Source organism: Leptonotus elevatus, chromosome 19 (genome assembly GCF_054856555.1).
Source record: "Leptonotus elevatus isolate MCC_2025b chromosome 19, RoL_Lele_1.0, whole genome shotgun sequence".
NCBI classification, from domain to species: domain Eukaryota; kingdom Metazoa; phylum Chordata; class Actinopteri; order Syngnathiformes; family Syngnathidae; genus Leptonotus; species Leptonotus elevatus.
In genome coordinates, this window is record NC_141257.1 from 6038691 (window position 1) to 6056749 (window position 18059).

General features: G+C 40.2%; 1 protein-coding gene across 24 annotated transcripts in view; it reads left to right on the plus strand.

Moving 5' to 3' along the window:
* The window catches only part of LOC147157658 (uncharacterized), a 103870-nt gene that overhangs the window by 70454 nt on the left and 15357 nt on the right, over positions 1–18059 (plus strand). For 21 of the 24 annotated variants that reach the window (XR_015091450.1, XR_015091449.1, XR_015091451.1 and 18 more), the window contains exons 6-7: positions 17621–17686; positions 17977–18006. The gene's annotated coding sequence lies outside the window, so the exon portion shown is untranslated. The other 3 variants (XM_086063488.1, XM_086063490.1, XM_086063489.1) reach the window with 3 other exon arrangements.

An 18059-nucleotide genomic window follows, 5' to 3' on the forward strand; every position in this document is an offset into this window, starting at 1 on the left:
ATGTGAGGTTGAAGACACCCCGAGGTGATACATGGAGTGCTTTGGCTCGTCTCTGTGTCACGGCCATTAACGTTAGTCAGTGCTTCATGTTCAAAAGGGCCCCGGCCTCAGTCTGCTGGGAGGGGAAGGGCGCTAACGCTAGACTGCGCAGAAAGGCAGTCCACGTCAAAATTGAGCAGTAATAAATATAATAATAATTCATATGTTTGTGAAGACTGGGACCAAGTTGTGTTTTACAATTTTAAAAATGTGCAGAGTTGCACAAGTTACTTCATGTTAAAGATTAGGCAGCTCTTAAAATGAAAAGAAAAATGCACTGAGTTCTCACCAGCGTCTTACAAATTCAATTATTCAATGTGTGCCCTGCGATTGGCTGGCAACCAGTTCAGGGTGTACCCAGCCTACTGCCCAAAGCCAGCTGGGATAGGTTCCTGCAACCCTTGTGAGGACAAGTGGTTAAGAAATGGATGGATGGATGCACTAATCAATATCACACTGTTTTTTTACAGTACAGTACATCTATTTTTTTTTACTCAATATTATGATTGATTATAAAATTACTGTATCAATGGCTGAAAGATGCAGCCATATTTGTATTAGTTTGTTAATTTTTTTAATTAAGAGTATGAAAACTTGGGAAAAATATTTTATTGTATTATTGTATTTATTTAGATCTGTCAATGACGTTTTTAGATTAATCACATTGTAGAAACTTTATGAAATCAGGATTAATCGCTTAATTAAAAAGGCTTTTTTATCAAAAATGTTTTGGCCGCCAAATTTAAAGAACACCTGCTATGTGTTGTTGTATGTTTTGAGGACGTCTTCAAAATTGTTTATCCACTGCAGTCATCCTGTTTTTGTAATCGGATAATTACTTGCATAATTAAAAAAGGAAAGAAATTACCCCAATAGTTTGACATGAACAAATATTCTGAACGTCAATTTTAGATTGTTTCGGATATGATAGGATTTCATATTTAAGCACTTATTGCTTTGAGGCCACTTTGTAAAATGAACAAACATGCGTACTGTAAAGCAGTTGAGAAGTTCAACAATTGGGATTAAAGTCTGCCAGTGTGTTTACGTAGTTTTAATAATAATCTCATTGCGCAGTCGTTCAGATTACACACACCAATTTGTGTATAAACGTTTGTATTGTCTGCTCGCCACAGCGACCGTGAGTTGTATACCGTGTGTGTGTGTGTGTTTGTGTGTTTTGCGCTCGCATGAGTGAGCAGCGGTGACAGTGTTGCTTGTGAGGCGGCCGCTCTGGCACGATGACAGAATGAGGTCGCCCCTGTTGCAGAATGACATGCCCACTACGTCAGCACGCGTACACACATGCACGTCCCATAATAATGAGTCCATTTGGGTGAGCGTGATGCTTTTGGCTGTGGAACACTGGCCCTGTTTTAAAACGAGAGTGTGTATAGGTACACAAGAATAAGTGGCGTGGGTTATGCATGAAGCCAAAATGAGTCATGGCAAACAAACATTTGAGCAGGAGCGAAGGACCAGGAGCAGAGGACCAGGAGCAGGGGACGGCTGCAGGTCGAAGGACCAGAAGTAGAGTAAGTGGGCCGCAGGGCTTGCGCCGCCGGACGAGGAACAGAGGATGGCCGCAGGGTGGATTGGATGGCGGATGTGTGCCGCCTGTCCACAATGTAAGAGCTTGAGGAAGCGTGAAAGGAGATAAAAGGGATAATTCAGGTTTTTGGACATTGATCTGTATATGGGATCCTCACCTAAAGTAAAGTGCGATCATCACTGACTTACTGCTGACAGCGTGCTGTGACCCGAGATGTGGTCGGTTTTTTTTGGTTGAGATGAAAGTAGTCCGGCAAGTTGGTTGGGGGTCACAGAAATGAAGTGCTTTTAAAAACAATTTGTGTTCAAAAGAGTGATCAATTTGCATCCCAAAACCGCACATTAGAAAGAAGTCCGATTCCATTACCGCCGGGCTCTATTTTTCTGTTCATATCAATTGCGCAGCGCACTGCATCCAGCTGACAGACACGCACAAAACAAGTTGTGATTGTATAAACTCGTATAACGAAGGTGTGTTGTGTGTTCCCTGTGTTGCACATTCTGTTTTGTATTCTTGTGTCCGAGTGTGTAGGGAAAGGGAGTCATCCATACATTGTGGGTAACGTGTGCTAAATCAACTTGCGAGTAAAGTTTCTTGTGCGAAGACAAATAAAAATTATTTACCATTTTACCAAACACGTCTGCTGGCAGCGTTGTTGTGACACGTCACACTATATGATATTGTTGCATACGTAATTTACGTGATTTTCCCGACCTGTACCAATACAAATTCCCCTGAATCTCCGCACACTTTTTACCGCTTTCCGAGCACGTTATCGTGACTTTTCAAAGTTATAATTACGGTGGCACGCGCGCGTCTGTCAGCTGGATATGCAGCACGCCGCGCAGTGATACGAACAGAAAAATAGTGCCCGGCGGTAATGGAGTCAGAGTGTTTTTATTTATGTGCAGTTTTGTGATGTACACTTACATGAAGGGTGTGGACGGCAGACTGAGGGCGTTGTGGTCGGCGCTGGGTGCTTCCTGCTGGTTGGTTAATTCTGTTACGTTGAGGGGGGTGAGGACCCAAATGCAAGAAACAGGGAGTGGTCTGCAGGAGGTAGAAGGAAAATGGGATTTTATGAAGGAACAAACCAAGAGGCAAACAAGGGACGTGGAAAAAGTACTGTTAACCAAAATGTCAAATACAAAGTAACCAACAAAACTCAGTAGAAAAACCAGGGCCAAGGACAGGGCGAATGGCAGACTCAGAAACTCAAAGAAACACCTACGAGCAAACAATGAACTCACAAGAACTGAACAAAAGACAGTAAGGCCCCGTTTCAATGAACCCTCACAAGATTCTTAATGTTTAGGCCGTTCGTCCGGTTTGGGAGCTTGAAAAGCGATCACTTTTAAAACCATGCATCAGACGTTAACTCGGGACAGAATAAAATAGTCCAGTGGAACAAGAAACATTTATTGAACTTTAAAAATTAATAAGGAATCACCGGGTCACCTCATAGCGAATGCATTATTCAATAGTTCTCAATAGCTGAGCAGGGATTCACATTTAATGAATATTCTCTTACCACTGTTCAATTCTTAATTCTGTTGTTCAAAATTAATTTGAACATTTGATTGTTATTAATATTGCTGTTATTTATTAATTTTTGTTTTTGGGCTTGTGCACTTTTATAGAAGATACATTCTACCAGGGCTGCTATTTCAGATTTTTTATATATACATATATATATATATATATATATACACACATATACATATATATATATATATATGCACATATATATATATATAAATTATAGGGCATTAAAAGACAGTATTGCCTTTAACAATCTGTCGTAGAATTTTTTTTCTTTGTCATGACGTAGCGAGTGATCCTTCGGGAAAATCATGCAAGGCCGCTGGCTGATTGCACTATTCACCAAAGTGTTATTACAATCAGTCCATGGCTTGCAATGCGGGCAAATTACTGATAGGGATGCGAGAGACGAAAGCGAGACGCGAAGAAAGAAAAAGCCGAGGAGATATGTGTATATATATATATATCACAAATGTTGCATCCGCCATTGAGAACTTTTAATTTGCTCAAACTGTCATGGCCGACGACGTTTGAGAGCCTTTTGTTTGTCATCCGAGTGTCGGAATGGCGTTGAGATTCCTTGCGATATTCAATTCATAAAGGCTGAAAAGTGATTTTGAGGTCTGTTACAGCCTCAATGGTTTATCATAGCAGCGTCTTTTGGGGATGTATAGAAAGCTGGAGCGTCAGCGTGTGTGTATGGAGAGCAAGCGAGGGGAGAAATTGGACTGTCTGGCAGAATTACAGTCGCTATCAAACACTACCGCTACAGCAATGCTCATAATCAGAGTCGGAGAGGCAAATTGACTGCTGAATAGATTCGGGACGTTCGCCTCCAGCTCAAAATGTGCTGCTGTCAAATCGGAATGGAACGCTCGCTGGGTTTTTACAGCCCAAATGACTCATTTAGAATGCGAAGGATGACCTTTGACCACCGCAAGGATGTGTCATTTATTTAAGCCGTTAGCCTCATCCCCGACTGAATCTTGTCTAACACGAGCAGACGGAACGAGCCGGGAAAGACACCTGACACATTGCTTCTTATTCAAATGGGAAGTTTGTGGTCATAGGCGTCATATTTTTTTACCCGACAAAAACACTAGGCCATGATTTCGGATGAACTCATTCACTGCTAGCCGTTCCCCTTATTGGCAGGTGTTTTACGTGACTGATCTTTCAAGATCCGTCCAATATTGTGCTCAACACAACTGAGAAATGGCTTTGGAAGGCAAATAAATACTTTATTTGAGGGAGCGGACAACCCTTCTTCTTTTCCCCAGTATTTGTGAATAAGGATGATACTTAGATATTTTGTAATGTGATGAAAAAAGAGACTGTAACAATCTTCTTTAGGCCTTGCAAAATCAGTGAAAAATCCAATAACACAGCCGGGAGGGAATTTGTAGCATTTCCGTTCAGCTATATTTTGCGCATTTATTGAAAATTTGAAAAAAAATAGGTGGCTGGAAGTGCAAATAGTAATTTTGTTGTGAATGTTTGTGACAGTTAAAAAAACAAAAACAAAAACAAAGTCATGCACTTTGTATTTTTTTTTGTAACTCCAACTCGCACCGTCACATTCCCTCAAGACCCCGCTTCACTATTTACAAGGTTAGTCTTTCTATATCAAATCTGTCTGAATTAGAAATTTCCTGCATGGCGCTAATTTTCCCAAGGTGACAGTGTTGCTTTTCCAGCTGGGTGGAGAGCAAGCAAGTGTTTTGGAGGGAGGCGAACTACCTGCCACAGGATATCATGGCCAACAGCGCATTGGCATGGCGGCAACTCAAAGCGCACCTGACAGCAGGGCTCCGCGGCACCGTTACTGCACGTCCAGAGATATTTGGGGAAAAATGGTGACGAGGTGCTTGGTGCCGTATATTTTGTCAGGGCCAGCGAAATAATTTTTTCACAGTCGCAGTCATAAATTAGAGTTGCCCCGACAAGTGAAAGGCCATCGCCTTTGAATCCGAAGCCTCATCGTAGCTGACCTAGATAATTACGATAAAATGAATACTAGTTTATATACAGTGAAATTCCTACAGTCATAAGATAAACTGTCACTTGACTTTAAAGTTGGATTAGCTCCAGCTTCACTTTCTGTAGAGTTGTTTTATTTTTTAACAGTAAAAGTGCTAAAACCCCCACTTTACACAACCTGCTATGACATGTATGATCACGCCACTCTTATGTAATTTTCACAGCTAAATACATGACATAGCCATCATGTCCCAGAGAGGAAGAGGGATGTAGTGTCGCTTAACTGGAGTGGAAAGTCTTGTTGAGGTTGGGAAAGGGTTTTGTTCTACTCATCTGATCGAGAATTGGGAAAAAAGTACGGTAAAGTATGCATATCGGTGACTTTAACTCCACCAAGGTCGGATTTATCGCAGTTGGCTTTTCACAGTTCTGACCTGAAAGCGTTGAAGGGAAGTAAACAGACAAAATGGCGGATAGTGAGATAGGGGTGGGAATCTTTGAATGTCTCACAATTGGATTTGATTGAGATTCTTGGATGGAAATGACTTGATTGACAATAATTTTTGCTTCACTTTACAGATGTGCAAGGAATTGTAATGATGTACTCCAGTGTGACTCGCTAATGCTAATTAGCGCGCTACTCGCGGCACTTTTATCACTCAAAAGAACGGCTCCACTATGCAAAAAAACAACTTTTATTGTAATAAATTGATGGTGACTTTTTCCTTCTCCTCTCTAATGTGGCTACAACTAAACAGTGTATCAGACCGCGTGGAATCACACCGCCCCTAAATGGCCAAATCGGGTACAACATGAACAGCGCTCCAAATAAAGGCACACACAGACAAAGGCAAGACAGAACAACAAAATTTAAATGAAATGGATTTTTGGACATTTAAAATGTATTCTGAATCGTACTAAATGAGAATGGCGATTCTTATGAGAATAGTTTTTTGGCAACACCCCTCTATAGTGAGACATAGTTTTTTATTTTGGTCCTCAAGAAAACATTTTGACCAGCAGCAAATTTGCCTTCTGGCAAAATTTGCTTCATTTATGTATTCATCTTATATCATAAGCATTTCGTGCAGTTCAGTAGTTCTCCTTTTTCTTCTGTCTTTCTGCATTTGTTCACAAGTGAAGTAAGTATTGACAGGACTGCACAAGGCTCAGCAAACAAGAACCATGAAGGACAACTTGTAAACCCCCAGCCACTTTTCACAATGACGAACAAGCCTTGGCAGTCAGCCTTCGCGCCAGTCTGGTGTATTGTAATTTATACCGATTCGACATTTGATTAGGTTTGTTTATTGAAGGCCAAATGAAGAGTTGGCCAGTGGTTAAATCGGAGTCTTGGCTCACTGCACTGCTTGAGACCTGGGGTTCGACACACATCAATCACATACTGGAGCTAAGATCCCACTTGGTGATATCAAGCCTTGATATCAAGATTTGATTGGTCTGTAGAAATAATCAAACCTAGTGCATTTATTGCTGGAATTCCCCTATTTGAAGATGCTGACGTGGATGCGGGCAACTTCCCGTCATTGACGGCTGGCCACCTTTTGGCGAAAGGTTGTGCTTTCACATTGACACGAAAGGTCAAAGAAATACACGGACGGAAGCAAGTTTACATCCCTCGGCCTTACAGACATTCCTTCTCAGTCAGTTTGTGTTAATTTTATCCATCATTTTTAAATGCAGTCTCAGTTTTAGTCCAGTTTCAATCACGCTCGTTATTTTTTATCATGGTCAACCGCATCCGTTTTTGATTTAGTTCATTCTTAGTCAACTATAAATGTAGCATTTTAGTTCAAGAAAACATACGGTAATATCATTCATCTAGACGGAAACTGTCAACATTGTAGTTTAGTCAGAACAATTGTTTTCAGCAGAGTATGTGGAACAATTTGGATGTAAAACAATTTCACCTAAATTGTCTCTCTCATCTTTTTTTGCTGAAAAACACTTTATACAACATATCAACAAGTGGCTACTGTGGCTCCATGCTATGAGCTAGCATTAGTTAGCGGTTGGATTAACATTATTGTTGGAACGTCACAGCCGTTAGATTAATGTTACGTTATAAGTGTAATTAGTTTTTATTTTTATAATTTTAAAAAAATGTCCGGAAATCCACCTCCTGTCTGTCCCATGATTGTGCATGTTGCACTCGCTAGCTGCAGATTTGAAAGGGGGCGTGTCATTGTGTGTCACAGAGACAGATTAGCAGAGACAAGATTTTACAAAATCATCAATTTTGTATTTTGTTTTTGTTTATGAATTAAAATGCCCATACATTTTAGTCCAGTTATTCATTAGTTGACGAAAATGCGTACAGATTTAGTCCAGTATAGCTTTAGTTCGGTGAAAAATGTGCGTTGATGAAATAACGATAGTTTCTGTATTTTTTGTGTGAGATTCACATCATAGCACTCGGAGAGGCGGAAGTGCCCACCTCTGGTATTAATTATAGCAGTGAGGAAAATCATATGGATGAATTCAACTCCAAGTATTTTAAAAAAAAAGTAAGCCAATGGTGCCGAGTTGAGCTATATCGTTTATGTAAGTCATTTATTATTTTGTTTGTCAGGCTGCATTGCATCATTTATGCTCCATCTCACTGCTCGTTCCTCTTCACGAGCCTTGCAAATTGTCGGCTTTATACTCTCCTGCGGTGATTTCTGCTGTCATTTTTCTAAATGTAATCTTTTGTCACATAAGCGGAGGCGGGCTGAGCTTTATGTTCTCCCTTTGTCGACTCAAGTTTAGTACAATAATGACAGAGCGTTCTTCCCACCCTGCTGCTGCTATAATGTCTTAATCGCCAGTCTTTAGCGAGGACTGATAAATGTCAATACGGGCGCTCGGAGCCACTGATGGACACACGCTGGGAACGCCAAACGACATAGAACCCCCCCAAAAAATCTCATTACGGCAAGTCACAAGAGAGTAGAAAGGATGTCCAGCCTTGTCGAGTCTTCATTATATCCCCCGCTGTCTTACACACTGCCGAGTGCAAAGTGAAGACAAATGGTCGGCCATTTTTCTTTCACTCGTCAGCGCTGTTAATAAGAGGTGCTTCATCTCCTGCAAAAGGGCTAAGTCGCGCTCAACTTTGAGAACGTTTAAGCACGGACCTCGCGTGAAGTGTAAAGTTGCGTTTTATCAACGGTGCGTCAGATTATCTGACAACACAGAATAGCGTGAGGGCCAGATTAGCTTCTATGGTTTACCCCTGCGTGAAAGAGTGGAAGTCGCGGCCTGTCCAGAGATCACAAACTGCGATGCAATTAACATGAGGCACAATGTTCCTTCCTTTAGTCTTTCCTCTGGTGTCTTGAGGTCTCCCTAATCCAGGGGTGAGTAAACTGGGTCCTCGAGGGCTGCAGCCCTGCAAGTTTTGGAGGTTTCCCCTCTTCCAACACAAGCTGATTCCAATCAACAGGATCGTTATTAGCCTTGCGCAGAGCTTGCTGGTGAGCTAATCGTATACCAGCTGTGTTGGAGAAGGGAAACACCCAAAACCCTGGATTGCCGTAATGTGTTGGAATTTAGATGTATCTGTAACTGTAACTGGGTGGAAGGTGTGGTTGGTGTTGGATTTCACTTTGATGGATCTTTCTTTGCTTTGATCCTTCCTGTGGTCTCTTGACAACTTCACGACTGTGGCGGGAATAATACCGAGCTCTCATAAATAAATGAATAAACAAATAAATAAATAAAAACATGAAGCACGCCTCAAAAGTAGCCCAATTATGAATCAAAAATGGACCGATCCACTTTATGGGAAAATGTGATCCAACTGTCTGGGTTGTTGTTTTACAAAATGACACCAATTTTGTTTACCCAAGTAAAGGATCTGACCAATAGTTATGAGGTCTTTTACGCTGAAAGACCCCTTTTTTGACTCAAAGTTGGGTGAAATCAACCCAAGTAGAGGAAGGGTCCTTTTTTGACCCATAGTTGAGTAAATTTTTAACCCAACTATTTGTGAGCACTTTCATTTATTCAGCCGTTAAATTTAAAGGGTAAAACCACAATTAATTGGCCATGCTGCACATCTGTACCTTGCTCATTGAACATATGTCCTTTTACAGCGCACTCGAGATGTATAAACAGCAACCCGAGTCTTAAGTCAGACTTCTGTGTGTCGTAATTACATTGCTAATTATATTGATCAAGATGACCATCACAATTGGCCGTTAAGAGTTCTATCAATTGGGCAACACCAAGCGCAGTAATTGGCTGTCAGCAGCAAAATCATTGTTGATTCAGCCTCAACTCGTTTGTATTTTAAAGAAGGACAACAGCTATGGAGACTTAGGCTACAATTTGAGACAAGTCCTCCTGATATAAGTTGTCTGTACAATACGTTAGCACTAATGGAAAAGATACGAAATTATAATAATTATTACACTCTAAAAACTGTTAAAAATAACCCAATTATGGATCACAAATGGACCGATCCACTTGATGGGTCAATTTGAGTGTAGAACAATCGATGGATATCCCACTGTCACGTTGGGAATTAGCAATCATTTGTTTTCACCAACTGCGTTCATTTGCGTGCAGACCAGTTTGGAACTGTGATTACGTATTTGTGGGGGAGAAGAAGAAAAAAAAAGATCATCCGTGTGTTAATATGAGCCATTTAATGTAAATTAGAGTATAATTAATCCGGAGTGCCTCTGATGAAAAGAGATTGCGGTTGGGCTTTGTATGTTTGAGAAGTGCTTTGGAAGATGATTGAAATGAGTTGCTGATGAAATACAAAATGTGTCATCAGAGTGCAGGGCTATTATTTTCTTTTTTAAGACTATCGAGCAGAAGCAAGATGATTCAACAGCTAATGTAAGTGACTTCTAAAGTCACATGATAACCGTTTGGACAAATAACGACGGATTGTAGAAATAATCAGATGACTGGCGCGTTTCCAAGGTTATTGTCAGAGGACAGCAATGGTGCATTCAAGTGCTGCAAAGTAGTGTTGCTTTTCATTTATTCATGCAGTGTGATGGAGGATAGAAAAGTCGTCCGTCTGACTACATCTCCCACAATTTCACACTTGTAGAACTTCTGCGAGAGTGAACAGAGTAGGTGTAAAAAGCGTCACTGTGCTTAGCCTTTCAGATTAGAACTTATGCTGTTTTTTTATAAGGAGATGAAGGATTGGATAGAGTTTTTAGTATTTTCTTTTATTCTTACAGAAAATGCACACTCATATTTTTTGGGAAGGAAATCAAAATGACAGGGGGAGTTAAAGTTATTTAAAACTTAAAAGGCAAAGTTTTTCGCTGCGTCAACGCGTCAAAATCGATTCATTGACAAGTAATCAAATATCAAAATAATCCACAACCATTTTAGTAATCGAGTAATAGTTTGGAGCCGTTGTTAGACATAAAATTGTCCTCTGATGAAAAGTCCTCACCAGTAAACATTCAGTAACAACCAGTAAGCGTTTTCAAAAAGTTTGGTGAATACGTCAATTCCTCTCGTGTGATATTGCACAATTTGGTTTTTTTAACAATACCAAAAACTATAAATATTTGGTTAATGTTATCCAATTATGCAAGTAATTGATGGAGTAATTGATTGAAAAAATATTCAATAGTGTCACACTACACTGATTTGTTTGAATGAGATAAGTGAATGGTTTTGTATGCATGATCAAGAAAAAGGGCAATAGAAATGCACTATGTTTACCATTTTGAAAATGTAAATACAACATTTTTCCGTACATTGAGTAACCCATTTGAACTGATTCAGTCCGAGCTCTAATACATACGTACGCGTGTCACCTTGGAGCAACTGCATAACAAGTAAGCTGGATTTGGTCTCCTCTTGTAAGTGGGCTGTCGTTCGTCCGCCACTGTTTGCACGGCATTTATAGCTACGAACGTGCTAAGTGCATCTTTATTCACTGGGGTGCCGAGTGTGAAACTCAGGATGAGCAAGTTGACCTCACTTTGAATAGTGCTGCATTTGCATGTGAAAGGGAGGTTTATAGAGTTCAAGCGAAGATAAAGGTTGAAAAAGACGTGCTTGTATCTCCATCACCGGGCTTGAGGCTGTGGATTGCTTTACGTTTTTTTGTTTTTCCCACCCCAGCTTTTTGCCATGAGCTGTCAAAGTTGACAGATTAATGGACAAGTAATAGATTATCAAAAAAAAAAAAAAAAAAAAAGTGAGAAACTGCACAAAGATCCTTTAAAATGGTCCAAATCCCCTGATTTCTGTAGTCCGTCATGAAAGAAGAGTGATTATCTTCTGTTGTTTAATCAATATAATACATTTGCAAACGTCTGTTTTTGCAATGACCGAATCATAGAGTGCCAAGTAAACACCAATCGCTGGTTAATGAACAGTGATCAGGGGCCAATTTTTTAAAGGCTTGAATAATCGATAGATTAATCGACTGTAAAAGCATTCGATAGTGACAGCACTAATGGTAATCGCACAGTTGTCATAGCGATTGTTGTTATATGATAAATGCAGTTAACGAGAAGTTAACTGTTAAATTCCTTCCTATTGACGTTCACTCTCATCTGCATCTACTTGCTAGCTAGTCGTACTGCAACGAAAACTATCAACTATACCAAGGTAACATTTAGCATTGAAGTGATTACATAACACGACAAGATTGAAATGGTGGAATCTGGGAAAAACGGCACAAACAATTTCCCTGTTGCTGCCGAGAGTATTATGGCCAATTGACAGTGACTGTGTTGCACCAGACCACAAGATCACGGGACTTCACGCTGGAGAGTTGAGTTAACAAGCGTGTACATAGAGACATATCGGTAAACAATAGCCACACTTGCCCGTTGTCACTTAGATATGTATTTGGACAAATATTTCTGTGACTTTTACCACGGCTAAGTACGCTTTGTGTTTTTTTTGTCTTAAATGTCCGACTGGTGTCATGCTATGTAGTGAGCTAATTAATATGTATGGTGTATTTCCAGCAAAGCTAACGTTGTTCCGAGCGCATTGTGCACCGCGACAGGAATACATTTGGTTTTGTTTGGAACCTTCGTACGACGCAATAACACACTCAAGGATAGGCCTAATTATTATTGTAGCAATTAGCGACACTGACGTGGCTTGTGTAATGAGTGAAGTGGATGCAGGTGGGGCCTAATGCAAACACTCAGCAGCTGGCAGGCATAAATAGAAGAAGTGAGGTTGAACAAAGGGAAAGCGACCACAGGGGTCGGCATGGCAACTTACGGGATGCGTTGAATTCAACAAAAGGCAGGACACGGCAAAGCAGGGAAAAAGGGACAGAAAAAGTAGAGTGGCGCAGGCAGAAGGGACGGAGAGAATCAAAAAGAAGATGCGAGTGGGAGATGATGATCAGGAATGGAGTCACGGTGGACATGGCTTCACTGTTTATACGCAAGTCAAAGAAACAAGCAAGCAATGTCATGATTTACAATCATGGCGACAACTGGGTTAAGTAGCCTACGGCTTGCTCAGAAGGAAACACATCCCTAGCAATATATATATATATATCAGCCATGGAAAAAGTTGGGACAAAAGAGTGTGTATTTTTCAACATATGGACATGACTCCCAGCCATTTTCACTGAAGCAACCCCCTTCGCTCCCGGCTGGTTGACTTGATTTTATATATTAGGGGTGTCAAAATGAAGGCGTTAAATAAAAGATTTAAAGTAACTTATTTTTCTTATGCACAATAAATGACCGGCCCTTACTTGGACAGTCTGTACTGGGGGAATTGCAGTCGCAACGCAGCAGACATGTTCACATGAAAATGTAGCAGTAAGAAATGTAAAAATAATGCATATATTTGTGGAGAACTGGGGTGAAGTTGTAGTTACAAATTTAAAGAAGTGCAAGAAGTTACTTTATGTTAAAGATTAGACAGCTGTTAATATGAAAAGAGAAATGCACTGAGCTGTCACCAATGCCTTACAAATGCAATTATGCTATCTAGTGGCAGAGAAACGACCTGAACACAAATAAATGTCACACTTGTTTATTAACAGCACAGTATTTTTTGATCAGCTACATTTTATGAATTATGACATTACTGTATGAATGATTAAAAGATGCAGCCATATTTCTATGAGTTTAACATTTAATCTCTACTGTTATGTTAACAAGAGAATGAGAACTTAGGAAAGATTTTTGTATTGTGCATTGTATTGTACATTTAGAATAGAAATTACTTAAAATAAATAAATAAATAAATAAATGAATGAATGAAGCTGGACACTGCAACATGACAATGGGCCAAAAAAACGCCAATAATTCCACCGAAGACTTTCTAAAAAGTACAAGGTGGGGAGGAAACCCCGCAAACATCTCACAGCTGAAAGAATTGTGCATCGAGGAGCGCGGACATTTTTTTCCTTGTGCTGTTACGGTGGCCGTGTTTGATAGAAGATTTGAAGTAACCTCGCTGTCACTTCCTCAGCAAGAAAGGTCAATTCAGTTTAGAATTGGAAGGCGAAGGATGCAAAAAGTGCCAGCAGTGAGCAACGTCATTCATCATGAATTAAAGGTTACCAGTAATTGGTGTATCCGTCTGGCAGCATCATAACAATTAGGAAGAGTGTAATGCGTTTTGGAAAAGGATAACCCGATTGTCCCGATGGGTCGTCTGTTAGTCTTTCCATTGGTTTCATGAATTAATTATTAATTATAAATATGTGATGTTAAGGGAACGATGGTTTAATATACCCATTCGGTTAATTATTCAATGGGCTACGCTTAAGGCAAGGTAATAGATTAATGTCAGGTTGCTTGCGTCATTCCTTTCAATCAAGTCATCTTGACTTGTCATTTTCTGGGAAGACAAAGTATAAAGTCATTAAAGGAGATTTGCTTTAAAGATATGAGACCTCAATATTTCTGTATAACCACAAAGGGTTTTTTTTGTTAGCCTACACGGACTTTTAGTCTTAGTCATCTGCAATCAAGACGTTCTGCCCATTTAACAGTCCACTCACTCATGCAGCTCCACCACCTGAGCCAAACTACTAAAGCAATGCCAGAAAGGTCAAACGACTTTGTGTTTTATGCTGATATGATGGAAAGTGACGACACGGCGTGATAAAATCCATCTTGACGTGATGCCACCTTCCTGATTTTCATTAGGGTTTAATATCTCGTTCTTTCCCGGGACTGCAGGGAGATGAAAAATGGCAAGCCCCCGAAAACAGGTGGCTGACACGTTCCACTCTCTCCATATCAATTGCCGGCGTCCTGCTGCAACGAGACCGTGTATATTCATTTCCAGCACCTGCTAAAGTGTAACTGTTGGCAATCATTTCATTGTCAGCCATATTAGTTGAGTGTTAAGTGAGCATAATGGTAATTGTTATTAATATAATTGACCTCATATAAATGACCAAACAAACATTTATAACAACAAGAATTATTCCACATGAAATTGTAGTTATTGAATGATGGCGATTCTAAATTCTTAAACCCAACAATGATCTGACCTGTGGTGATATTTTAATCAGCAACAGCACATTCGTAGTCCAAGGCTAGCACAAACAAAAGACGGTAAATAAGGCTCAGACAATTTGTCTGGGTTAAACTGGGCCAAGCCGTCGCTGGCCACAATCACATTGCGGCCGCCAGCCAACTGGGACAGGCAAGAAGAAAAAGAACAGAACACAAACCACTTTACATGTATGGTACCGTCTGGGGTGTGTTTATGACATCACATATTAGTTAATGAGATCAAACAAGAAGTTAAAAACTCAAATAAAAAAAAGAGTAGTTTGAAAAAGGCCTGATGAAGTTAGGCTAGGTATGGAGGACCAAAACTGCTCCAAAAAAAAGCAATTAAAAATATATGAATAAAAAAGGGGAAAAGAAAGGGATATAAAAAATCAAAATCAAAAATTAAAGACAAAAAAAGTAAATATAGTCAAGTGACAAGACAGTGATCCATTGCTGGAACTGTCCATGCAAGATGACGAGACTTCCTTGTCCGCCCACCTGCTCACTTGACTAATGAAAGGTAGTCTGCAACGGCGGAGTCCAACCCAAGACACGCCCCCTTGTTTGAATAACATCCCGTCCTGACAGAGCGTCTGCAGCATGAACTAAATAAATGTGAGAGCGGAGCATTTTAAAGGAGTGATTATTTAAATGTATTTATGTATTTATTTCGACATTTGTTTGTATATTTATTTTTAGAGTCTTGTGTTCTGCATTTTATATATAAGAACTTTTTTTTTTTGTTTACATTAATTGTTTGTATGAAATTTTTAAATTATAATCAATATTTTAAAAAAATTAGGGGTGGGCAGTTTTGGTCCTCAATAGTTAGGCAAGGCCAAAGTAAAATAGTAAATATAATGTACTCGTCCATCTGCCCTCTTGTTATTCAGTGCTATCGTCTTAGCTTGCCTACTCCTAAAATATCTTCTCCCACCCACCAGTGATAGATTATTTTTGCTTTGATATGACGTTGACTTGCACTTGTCAGCTGTGGTATAAAATAAATGCAGCCATAGATTTCCAATCAAAGGTAGCTGTCAGGGAGCGGAATAAACCAGCTTGGAAGAAGCGCCGTGATAAGGCAACGGCACGATGAGCGTTTATCTACCTTGGACACACAATGTCGGTGTAGACGGCACACACACAAAGTGTGTACATCGCATTAAGCTGAAGATATGCAATATATCACGAGATGATAAGTCTGTCAATAGTAGCTAAGTTGTTTGGCAACCATACGTAGCATTATGTCGGTTATTAGTCGCTTTAAATTAACATTAAACTATGTTAGCTAGCTATGCTATGCTATGCTAGTGGCTCTTAAATCCAGATTTTCCAGTTCCTTAAGGCAAATCAATTTGTCTGTGTGGCCTGTGATTCACCATCCATCGTAATGCCACCAATCATCCACAAACCCTTTGATTAGCGATGTGATTTTGTCAAATCAGAATCAAACTTGAACAAGTGCCACAAATGAGCATGTAGAAGTACGTGACTGTGCTGAAAAATTAAATTTAAACCTCAGATAAATTATGCATAAAATGCAAACTAAGCCATTAAATCATCTGTAGTGTTGATTTGAGGAGGAAAAGAAATCAATCTGGACCCAAACATGATCCGACATTATTTCCATTATTTTGAAGGTGAGAAGGTGGTGCTCTGGAGCCATGGAATGTACTTCTTCAGCCGAAGTTATTGACTTAATTAGGAGATCGCTAGTTTGAAAACAGCCCATTACCTTCTGTCGCCTGCGGTTTGTACCAAGTTGATCAAATTGCCGCCTTTGCCGGAATTCACAGCGCACGGCCTACATGATGTAAGTCAACGCAGTATGTCCTCCTTACACCAGGGCTGATGTAAAAGCTTGTTGCTGGCGCTACGTAGACGAGAAGCTGCCATTTTTTTTAGCGAAGGCAAGTGAGAGGACTCCTCACGCCTTGCCATACATGGTATTTTAAGGGGGGGAAAAAAAAAGAAAAAGTCATAAAAAATGCCTTACTATATATTAGTGTAGTTTCAATACCGATGTCACCTTAACTTTTTTCCCCCCCTCAAGTGTTCTGTGGTCACCGCATGCACTTATTCTGATCTTGGCTTTGTGCAAATAAGAAATATGTAATCTATCCAGATGTGTGGTTTTGTGTTGACCAACACTTTTCCCAACGAATGTCATTCCAATCAGGAGAAGGCTGATAACGATCCTCACCTGCTTTGGAAAATGGAGACGCGGACAACAGGCAAGATAGTGTGCCCCGAGGACCAGGGTTGAGAAACACTGCTCTAGGGCATTGGGCTCAAAAGTTGTGGGAAAAGAAGTCATCAACATAGGAATTAGTGGGTTGGGTGCAGTACCACATGTCCCCAGCAAATGGCGCACCCCCTGGAAGGGTGACGTTTCAGGTTCGGATACCTGAGTTTCGGCTTGTTTGTAATTGTTCAATAATGTGGTAAAACAATAAGCGTGCCGTTATAACACGCGCATCATTGAAGGCGCCAAGGAAATAACAGCTCGACAAAAAAAAGAAGAATCGTCGAGAATCCGTGTGGGTGGAGTCAATCAAAGTGTGGTGAAAGTTCAGAGGAAAACGGAGAAGCAAATGAGACACGATGCAATACTGCCCTCTTGTGGATGAATGTGAATAGGATTGTCTTGTTCGTGAGCTGTTAATATATAAAACAATCGTTGGATTCGTACTTGAGTAGATTACATAGCTGACGACCAGGATGTGTATGCGTGAATTGAAAGTAATATGTAGTAATGAAGGTTGGGGGCACCTCTGAGTAAATAATGAGTCAGCTATTTTTGACTCTGTGGGATAATAATGACCTACGGCCCCTGCATTGCCAGAGAGTACACTTTACTAATTTCACCGGGATTTTCGTTAGAAATACATTTGCTTTGGTGTGTTGGTTAAAGAAAGCTTTTGGGGAAAAAATCCTCGTGATGACGTCGTTACCGAAAACCTATTTAAGCTGTGACTAATTAAACGGTCGGTGTTTGTTATTTTTTCGCCGGCATCAGGTCGACATCCTCCGCCTGCTGTTCGTCAGTCATCTGGACAAGATGACCAAGAGCGTTTGACAAGAGGTGTGTTTGAAGATTGTACTTGCAGTCGTAGTTGTAACTTTGAACGTGTTCATCTTTGCAGTTTTCAGCATGCAAACACGTTGCTAGCATGCTAGCTATAATGTTTGCTCAAACGGTGGTCAATTCACGCCAACCGCGTGGCAAAATGACACCAACGCATTTATTAGACATGTTTGGAAGTAAATGCGCGCGGTAATTTAAGCACTTGCTTGGTAACTTTGTTATTAAACGCCAAAGGCACTTGGAAAGGGAATATCTTAAGTAACACGAAGTACTTATTTCCTTTCCAGCATCTGGAGAAGAGCACCGTTTGGCCGAAGGTAATGTTCCCAACATTTGTACATTAAGTACTTCAGTGAGAATCAACTCTTAA